The 9,787-nt window shown below is 35.9% G+C and overlaps 1 long non-coding RNA gene across 1 annotated transcript; it reads right to left on the minus strand.

The window, feature by feature from the left end:
* Nucleotides 1–3,380: 3,380 nt before the first annotated feature.
* LOC146926348 (uncharacterized) lies at nt 3,381–4,373 on the minus strand. Its single transcript, XR_015008118.1, has 2 exons — nt 4,107–4,373; nt 3,381–3,951 (listed from the first exon to the last, which is right to left on the minus strand). It is a non-coding gene; the product is annotated as an uncharacterized LOC146926348 (long non-coding RNA).
* Nucleotides 4,374–9,787: the final 5,414 nt, after the last annotated feature.

Here is a 9,787-nt window from a genome sequence, read left to right on the forward strand (position 1 = left end):
GGTTACCTAAGAGTTTCTGGGGTGAAGCCGTGACAACGGCTGCTTATTTGATCAATAGATGTCCATCAACGGGAATAGACTTCAAGACACCTATGGAGGTATGGAGTGGGAAACCGGCAGATTACTCCTCTTTGAAGGTTTTCGGAGCTTTGGCATATGCGCATATCAAGCAAGACAAGCTTGAGCCTAGAGCTTTGAAATGTGTCTTCATTGGTTATCCGGAAGGTGTGAAGGGTTACAAGTTGTGGAAATTGGACTCTAGTGGAGGATCAAAAGTCTTGATTAGTAGGGATGTTACCTTTGATGAGACCCGTATGGGGATGAAGTGTAAAGACCTAGAGACTTTGAAACCGGAAACAATAGTGGAGGAAACTCAGTTTGAGGTGGAGCTTCCAAATGAAGAGAAAGATGATGTGGAAGATGAAGCTTCAACATCGGAGACGAGTGGAACTCAACCGGTAGTGGATCCCGATTATCTTTTGGCTAGAGATAGAGAAAGGAGGATCATTACGGCACCTAGAAGATATGGTTATGCGGACTTGGTGTGTTTTGCTCTAAATGCGGCTGAAGATGTGCAAGACTCGGAGCCTAGAAACTTCAAGGAGGCATTTGAGAGCAAGGAAAGCAAGTATTGGTTGAAGGCGGTGAATGAAGAGATGGATTCATTGGAAAAGAACCAAACTTGGAGACTTGTGAAGCTACCTAAACACCAAAGGGTAGTTGGATGCAAGTGGGTCTTCAAGAAAAAGGAAGGTATTCCGGGAGTTGAGGGTCCGAGGTACAAAGCAAGACTTGTGGCCAAGGGTTTCACTCAAGTGGAGGGGATCGACTACAATGAGATCTTCTCACCGGTAGTGAAACATTGTTCCATAAGGATACTTATGGCTATTGTGAATCAATTCAATCTTGAGTTGGAACAAATGGATGTAAAGACCGCATTCTTACATGGTGACCTTGAAGAGACAATCTACATGGAGCAACCGGAAGGTTTTGTGGAGGATAAGTCTAAGGTATGTCTTTTGAAGAAATCTTTGTATGGGTTGAAGCAAAGCCCTACGCAATGGTATCGTCGGTTTGATGAGTTTCTTTTGAAGACCGGTTTTGTGAGAAGCGGGTATGATTCTTGTGTGTACATGTTGAAGAGGGATGAGAAAGTCATTCTCTATCTTCTTTTATATGTGGATGATATCTTGATGGCAAGCTCTAGCAAGGATGAGATTGTGAAGCTCAAAGAAAAGTTAAATGGTGAATTTGAGATGAAAGATCTTGGTCCGGCGAAGAGAGTCCTTGGTATTGATATCTTGAGGGATCGTGACAAAGGTGAACTTTTCTTATCTCAACTTGGTTATTTGAAGAAGGTGGTGGAGCGTTTTAGAATGTCAAACTCTAAAAACGTGAGCACTCCCTTGGGTCACCACACAAAGTTGTCCATAAAACAATGTCCTCAATCCGAGGATGAGAAGCAAGTTATGGAGAGTACTCCCTATGCAAGTGGGGTTGGAAGCATCATGTATGGAATGGTTTGTAGTAGGCCGGACTTAGCTTATGCGGTTAGCATTGTGAGTCGGTTTATGGCAAATCCGGGTATTGTGCATTGGCAAGCTTTGAAGTGGGTGTTGAGGTACTTGAATGGATCTTTGAAGGGCGGTTTGAAATACACAAAAGCAGCTCAAGATGAAGACGCTTTAGAGGGGTATGTTGATGCGGACTATGCGGGCAATGTGGACACAAGAAAATCTCTATCGGGTTTTGTGTTTACTCTTTATGGCACGGCTATTAGTTGGAAGGCAAATCAACAATCCGTGGTGGCATTATCTACCACTCAAGCGGAGTACATTGCCCTTGTTGAAGGGGTGAAAGAGGCCATATGGTTGAAAGGGATGATTGGTGAGTTAGGAATTACTCAAGAATGTGTGAAGATACATTGTGATAGTCAAAGCGCCATTCACTTGGCAAATCATCAAGTGTATCATGAGAGGACAAAGCACATTGACATTCGTTTGCACTTTGTTAGAGACATGATTGAATCAAAAGAGATTGTGGTGGAGAAAGTGGCATCGGAAGAGAATCCGGCGGATGTGTTTACCAAGTCATTGCCTAGATCAAGGTTCAAGCATTGCTTGGACTTGATCAAGTTTGTTGAAGAGTAATTCCCTTTTGGAGAGAGCAGCATGGTGTTTGATGGTTAAAGTAGCATCATCACCAATTTAGAGTCAAGGTGGAGAAATGTTGAAAATTGACTCAAAATTTGGAAGCTGGAGTTTTGGCAAGATCGTAGTACGATGGATGTCATCGTAGTACGATGGTAAGTGTTCAGTTTTTGGTTCGTGACTGGAAAAATCGTAGTGCGATGGTATTATATCGTACTACGATGATGAATGGATAAGGCATAGTACTGTACTATTACCTACTCCATCGTAGCACGATGGGAGGCATCGTAGTACGATGCTACGAGTTTCTGAACACTATTTAAAGCTTTCTTCTTCATTCTTTTGGGTGTGGCTTTGAGAGAGAAACCTTGTATAACAAAGGAGGTAACTTTAGGGTTGAGTGTCTTTGTAGAGAGGTTCTCTTGTGAGTTGGGAAACATTGTAAACATCTTGGGTAGTGAGATTTCACCTTTGGAAGGATCAAAAGCTTCCTTTTGTGTTCTCTCTTAGGATTCATTGAGAGTGTGAGTGACATGAAAGTGAGTAGAAATTAAGCCTTGTTCTTTGTGAGCTGTTAAAGCTAATCTCTTGTAACTCATTTGTATCACTTTCATCTTAGTGGATTGGAGGGCTGCTCTCTCCCCCAGAGTAGGTCATATTGGACCGAACTGGGTTACCATCTTGGTGTGTTTGTTCCTATCTTTCATTTCTTATCTTTATTGCTTTGATTATGCTTGTGGTGTTGCTTTACACTTAGATTTAGGTATGTTTTGTTGTTGTTGCTTGAAGACACTTTGATTGTTGATTACCACTTCCTTTATTTTTTTTTTTAGTTTACAAAGGTTAAAAACTGTGCACAATCAATTATATTATGGACAAAAAAAAATCTTGCATCGATTACTCTCACGTTACATTTTTTTTTAGTCGTTCATACGGTTGGCAATATGTTGTTTGTTATGATTTCAATTATTCAACTAGGATCTTATACGCGATCTGCACATATTCGGCGTCTTTTACATGTGTTTTTGGTAAACCAGTGCTAGTTTTAATTTTATTACATTAAACTAGAAATCATAGAACATATATGCAAAGTTTTCTCAAAAAATGTTTGAGTGTTCATGGTGTTCTTGAGTTACATGAAAAGGATTAAGATACTGCCTTGTTTGACAAGATCAAAAATGTTTTCAGAATCAAAAGGAAGCAAACACTTTAAAGATGATAGTAATGAAATTAAAAGAAAATGATTTGCATTGCATAAATGAAATTGGTACATCAAATTACACATATATTGTCTTGTTACTCTTTTCTCGCGATAACTTGGATAGTTCGAGCATAAAGAATTTTGTATTTGATCTGTGACCCTTATTTTCCTATGAAAAATTTCTATATACACATAATAAGAAATAACTGAAAAATAACGGTCCTAAACTGCAAATCTTCGACGAATCCAACATGACTCCACATGTCTTCAACCTTTAACCTTGCCTCTTCATAAACAATTTGAATTTTTGATGTCGAAAACCAGATGATTTCAAATATGCCAAGACTCTTTACAATCTGTCGAATGGTGTCATTTCTGGACAAACCAAAAAATGAAGTTTTAGTTTCGACTACAAAATTTCCGGTCGAAAAACCAACATAAAAAACACAGGCTAACAGTGTAGAAGTCCTGGTTGTGCGTTAAAGCGCATTTGCAAGCATGTTAATTGTATTGAGAAATATGAACATTGAACTATTACGAGTTTGGATCCTCGGCAGCCAAATATTCTGCAGCTATCTCTACGCCAAGTATTTCATCCACCTGATTGATCCAACAACAATAAAATAAGAAGAAAAATAAATGAAAAAAAATTCAAGTCAGAATGTTGTTGCACGTTCAGGGGAGATTCTCACCCTAGTGGTGGCCGCTCGACGGCAAAATGGCCAAGCTGTGACATAAGGAAAATAAGGACGTACCTACGGTGGTCAATATCATTCTTGTTGGAGAAGCAGCAACAGACAATCAATGAGTTAAACGATGCAGAGACATATCCCACATTTCTTCAATTAAAACTCACGAGTTTGCAGGTTATATAATCAAAGAAAGAGAACTAAGACTATAGGTTCTTGCTGCAATGAATTTAATTTGGTATTTTTAACAAATTTTGAATCCATACCGTACTATGTTCATAGCTTTTATAAATTAAATTTTGGATATTCTAATCTAATATATAAGTTGATATCAATTCCATTGTTGATTTGATTTTGGAATGGCAAAAGTTGAAGAATTTTTAGTGCTGAGATTACTGTGTAAACCACTGAAGTAGGCATGGCAATGGGGCGGGGTGGGGACGGGTTTTGCCTTCCCCATCCCCATCCCCTACTCCCATATACTTACCCGTTACTCTATCCATACCCAACGAGGATGAGAAATTGAATCTCATCCCCGTCCCCAATGGATTTGGGTATTCCCGCCTCATCCCCGTCCCCGCAGTGAATCAATTTTTTTTTAATGAAAAGAGTTTTTTTAAGCTTCATTGGTAATATTGTAATGCATTATCCAAGAATTTGCGCTCATTTTAACATTTCCTTATTGAATAATTTGGTTGCTCCTTTAACCATCAATGAATGTTCTTATATTATGATAGTTATCAAACCAAATAACATGACATATCATTATCAACCCCCTAAACAAAAACAAAAACATGACCTTTCTACATTCGGGTATGGTTTGGGTATGGGTTCGAGGTGGGTAAATATATCCCCGTTACCCGTCCCGTATCCGTATTATGAATTCGGGGAAAACGCAAACTCATACCCAAACCCAGTCAAAGCGGGGAAAACCCGTCAAATCGGGGTTGGTTTGGGCGGTACCCATGAACACAGGTTTTGTTGCCATGCCTACCGTGAAGTGCACAAGGAACGGAGAAGTATAAAATTGTTTGTCGGTGCACAAGGAACACGTGGTTTTACTTAAATATTATGTTCTTGTTTAGTGTGGAAGAAGGAAACATGTTAATGGGTGGAGTTTAATTTGAAAAGGAAAGTTGTTTTCTATGATGGAAATTTGTATACATAATTGTAGATATGATAGTTTTTTATTTCCACTAGACACTTGACCCGTGCTACCGCACGGGTCATACCACATAAAAGTTAATCAAATCAATCGCAATAATGTAAAACAGATTTAGTTAATAGAAGTTTTATAGCAATTTGAAAATATGTTCCCTCCTAAGACAACAATAGCAACAAAATGAAATGGTAGCATACATAACAAAAAGTTTTGAACAATAACCATCAAGATACATTACGAAAGACTTCGTGATAAACAACATTTGAGGTCGTATCAGTACTCTCTCCATCTCCATCAACGATTAGTATTTTCAAACCCTGTCTTGAAGTGACCCTAGAAATTGCAACGTACAACTGACCATGCGAGAACACAGGACTAAGTGGTATTTAAATAGGTGTATTCTCACAACTAAGTGGTATTTAAATAGGTAATTGGCAAGTTGAATTTGAAAGTTTTAAATGTCGATGACCATAGTCTTCTATTGGAACTAATTATTATTCATTGCAGCCATAGAATAAATTATTGCAAATTGATTTGTAATGCTCTGCGACCTCAAATTTCGATTAGCAATAATGAGCAATGAATTTCGATTAGTATAATGCTAGAATAATGCATAATGATTGACACAGGTATGTCTTTATGAGGTAACTGTGAAGAAAACATGCTAGCTAATAAAAACAGACTTTCAATTCCTTCTATGTCATTTAAGTTTGTGCGCATGGCATGCCTTAAAATGGACTGCCAATAATGATCGAGTGAACATATAAAAGGCAAGTCAACCTGTATGCATTTAAGGAAAACTAACCAATAATGCACTTTAATTATCCTTTTGTCTGCAAATTGATAGAATTTAATCATATGGTCGATTATTAGTTAGGATTCAACTGATATGCGAATAGTACGGATATGATAATTGCCATTAAATGTAATTATTAGTGCTTTTAATAGTAAAGGAATTATAGCTAGGTATATTCACTCGCGTGTTTTTAATGTGAATGATCATGGTATTCTATTGGTAGTAATTCCTATTTATTGCAGCCATAAAATCAATTAGTGCAAATTAAATGTATTTTTCTAAGAAAGTTTTTTGTTAATATCATCATTGCAGTCATGAATGATTTCAATAGGTAGTAATTGGCAGAGCAATTAGTGCATACTGCATAAAAGCAATTCTTATTCGAAGAAAATTTTTCTATTAAAAGTAATTCTTATTAAAAGCAATTACTACCTATTTATTGCAGCCATAAAAGCAATTAGTGCAAATTAAATGTATTTTTCCTAAGAAAGTTTCTTGTTAATATAATCACTGCAGTCATGAATGCTTTCAATAGGTAGTAATTGGCAGAGCAATTAGTGCAAACTGCATAAAAGAAATTAAAAAGCAATTCTTATTCAAATATATGACCCAAAAGTATGGTAGAAAATTGGTGCATACAGAAAATTAAATGTATTTTTCCAAGAATGGCCTCTACTGAAGTATGGTAGATATGGACATGTCACAAGTGATGATGAGTCATGCGAATCAATAAATAACTTGCATGAGGAAGATGAAGTTTTTTAGTTAATTATTAACATGTATAGAATTTTCTTTACAACATATCTCCTTAATTTGTTCGGATCATGTCAACATAATTGATTGCATTTTTACAACCATAAGCTGAATGTCATCTAATATAACTAAAGTTGATAATGACAGTAGTCCTATATTGCACAATGAACGTGTCTCCTTAAAAAGACATCTTTGCACGTAAATGTGAGTATTAAAATAACAATCACTATTTGATGGAGTCTTTATAACTCATATTATTGTAGCCTATCAGCCATAAATTAGATTGTAATTCAAAAGGAGAGCACATTAAATTGGGAAGACAATAACATAAATTTCATTAAAACGAAAAGATAATTCGAAAACATCAAAATGGATCCATCAAATGAACTTTTAATTTGAATTGTCGCATCTATAAAAAGACAACATTAGTAATCTTGCACTTACATCTGTTACACGAAACTCAAGTTTTTTTTTTTTTTTGACAAATACACGAAACTCAAGTTGAAGAGTTCTATATTGAACTCGCAATCTGTTAACAAACTTGTCCACATCAGTTATAGGATTTGGATCTAATGGAGCTGAAAAAGATCAAAGATTCAAAGAAATTAGTGCAAGTTGGAAAATATATACGAAACAAAAAAGAAGAGATCAAGAAAGAAGATGAAACATGGCTAGATTTTTGTGTGTTATTTGTACCCTTCAAGCAGTGCAATGCTAAGAGAGTTAATGGATCACTTTCCATCGGTAAGTCTAAACTGTCTTGATCTAAAAATGATGTTAGGAGAGGATAATGAGAATGCAATCGTTAAGAGTTTATGTACATAAAAATGATGGTAGGAGATGATAATGGTATGAGGTGGTAATCGTTAAGAGTTATGGTGATTTGATTAGCATTAACTACGTTTTCAATGGCCATTATGACATATCTGTATGAGAGAGGAAATGAGTAGTTTGAAAATAGAGTTTGAATCTGATGAGTCAATAATTAGCTAGTTTTAGTATAATATTTAGTTTCGTTTTAATTAGATTTGATTTTATTTTATTTTAATATTGTTTCCTTTTTGAGCTATTTTACTTCAATTGCATATATTTATATTTCAGGAATAAATATTTGATGGATTGAGTCTTGGAGCAAAAGAAAGGAGTCTGGAGTTGATTCGGAGCAAAAATATGAAGAGTCGGGAACAAAAATATAATACCCCCAAGTCAGAAGCTTGGCACGGCCTGTGCCAACATGTGGCACGGCCGTGCCACCCCCCAGAACACCCTTTTGCTGCTTTTGCTTAGGACTTAAGCTACTCTGTTTTAGTTTTACCGAAAAGCCCATGTAGTTGCTTAGATTTTAAGTCAAATGTAAACTATAAATAGAGTAGCCTCCCAACACAAACAATCATCTTTTGTTCTTGGAAATAATAAGTGACAATTGTTTCTTTGAATAAAAGTTCACCTTTATTTTATTGTTATTTCTCTCTTCTTCTCTATGTCTACGATGAACATGAGTGAGTAGACTTCTCTTGCTCTTGTCTTGGGATTGTTGGATAAGTCTAATGACATAATCCTAATCGAACCAAGCTTTAACCCTAATTTCATGTATCCTTAATTTCTAATCTAAATTCACCATTTTAACATGAATTAACCATTATCAAACAGTGGAAACGAAAGTGGAGGGTTTGATAATTGTTAATCCATCATCTCAAATATCAATTAATAATGCGAAAGCGGAGCTTTGATATTGGAACAAGTGAGTTTAGACAAGAATTGCAAAGGCAGCGAAATAATCTTTGCAATTCTTGAGACATTGGTAGTTTCAATCCTTATAAGCTTCTTCTAGTAATCAAATCAGCGAAATTGGTTTGATTACTAGAGGTAAACTCTCACTGGACTTGGTCGGAAAGGTGAGGGGCTAAAGGGAAACCGGTCTTTAGAAATTAGGTGTAAACATGAAATTATAAGTTAAGGTTTTGGCTAGTGAAAGACTTGTTATTATGATGAACCAATAATCCCAAGGCTCTCCTTTATTTTATTATTTTCTTTTAATCAAAAATCCAAACTTTTTAACCTTTGAAACTTTCATCTAATCATTATTAAAAGTTAATTGAATTCATAACTCCCTGTCGGAACGATACTCTCTTTTATTACTAATTCGATAAACCGTGCACTTGTGGTTTGTCCTATCAGAATCAACGGCTGAGATTAGATTAGCAATGAATTTGAATCGACGGCTGAGATTAGATACATGCTTAGGAGGGAAAAAACCTAGTGATTACGGCAAACATGCTAGCTAGACAACTCTAGCTTTTATAATAAAGGCTTAAAACGAAAAGATAATTCGAAAACATCAAAATGGATCCATCAAATGAACTTTTAATTTGAATTGTCGCATCTATAAAAAGACAATATTAGTAATCTTACACTTACATCTGTTACACGAAACTCAAGTCGAAGAGTTCTATATTGAACTCGCAATCTGTTAACAAACTTGTCCAAATCAGATGTAGGATTTGGATCTAATGGAGCTGAAAAAGATCAAAGGTTCAAAGAAATTAGTGCAAGTTGAAAAATATATACGAAACAAAAAAGAAAAGATCAAGAAAGAAGATGAAACATGGTTAGATTTTTTTGTGTTATTTGTACCCTTCAAGCAGTGCAATGCTAAGAGTTAATGGATCACTTTCCATCGGTAAGTCTAAACTGTCTTGATCTAAAAATGATGTTAGGAGAGGATAATGGGAATGCAATCGTTAAGAGTTTCTGTACATAAAAATGATGGTAGGAGATGATAATGGTAGGAGGTGGTAATCGTTAAGAGTTATGGTGATTTGATTAACATTAACTATGTTTTCATGACCATTATGACATATCTGTATGAGAGAGGAAATGAGTAGTTTGAAAATAGAGTTTGAATCAACGGCTGAGATTAGATTAACAATGAATTTGAATCAACGGCTGAGATTACATACATGCTTAGGAGGGAAAAAAGCTAGTGATTAGGACAAACATGCAACTCTAGCTTTTATAATAAAGGATGATTGAGAT

This window comes from Medicago sativa, chromosome 4 (genome assembly GCF_051527215.1).
Source record: "Medicago sativa cultivar Bolivia chromosome 4, Bolivia_mono, whole genome shotgun sequence".
Lineage (NCBI taxonomy): Eukaryota > Viridiplantae > Streptophyta > Magnoliopsida > Fabales > Fabaceae > Medicago > Medicago sativa.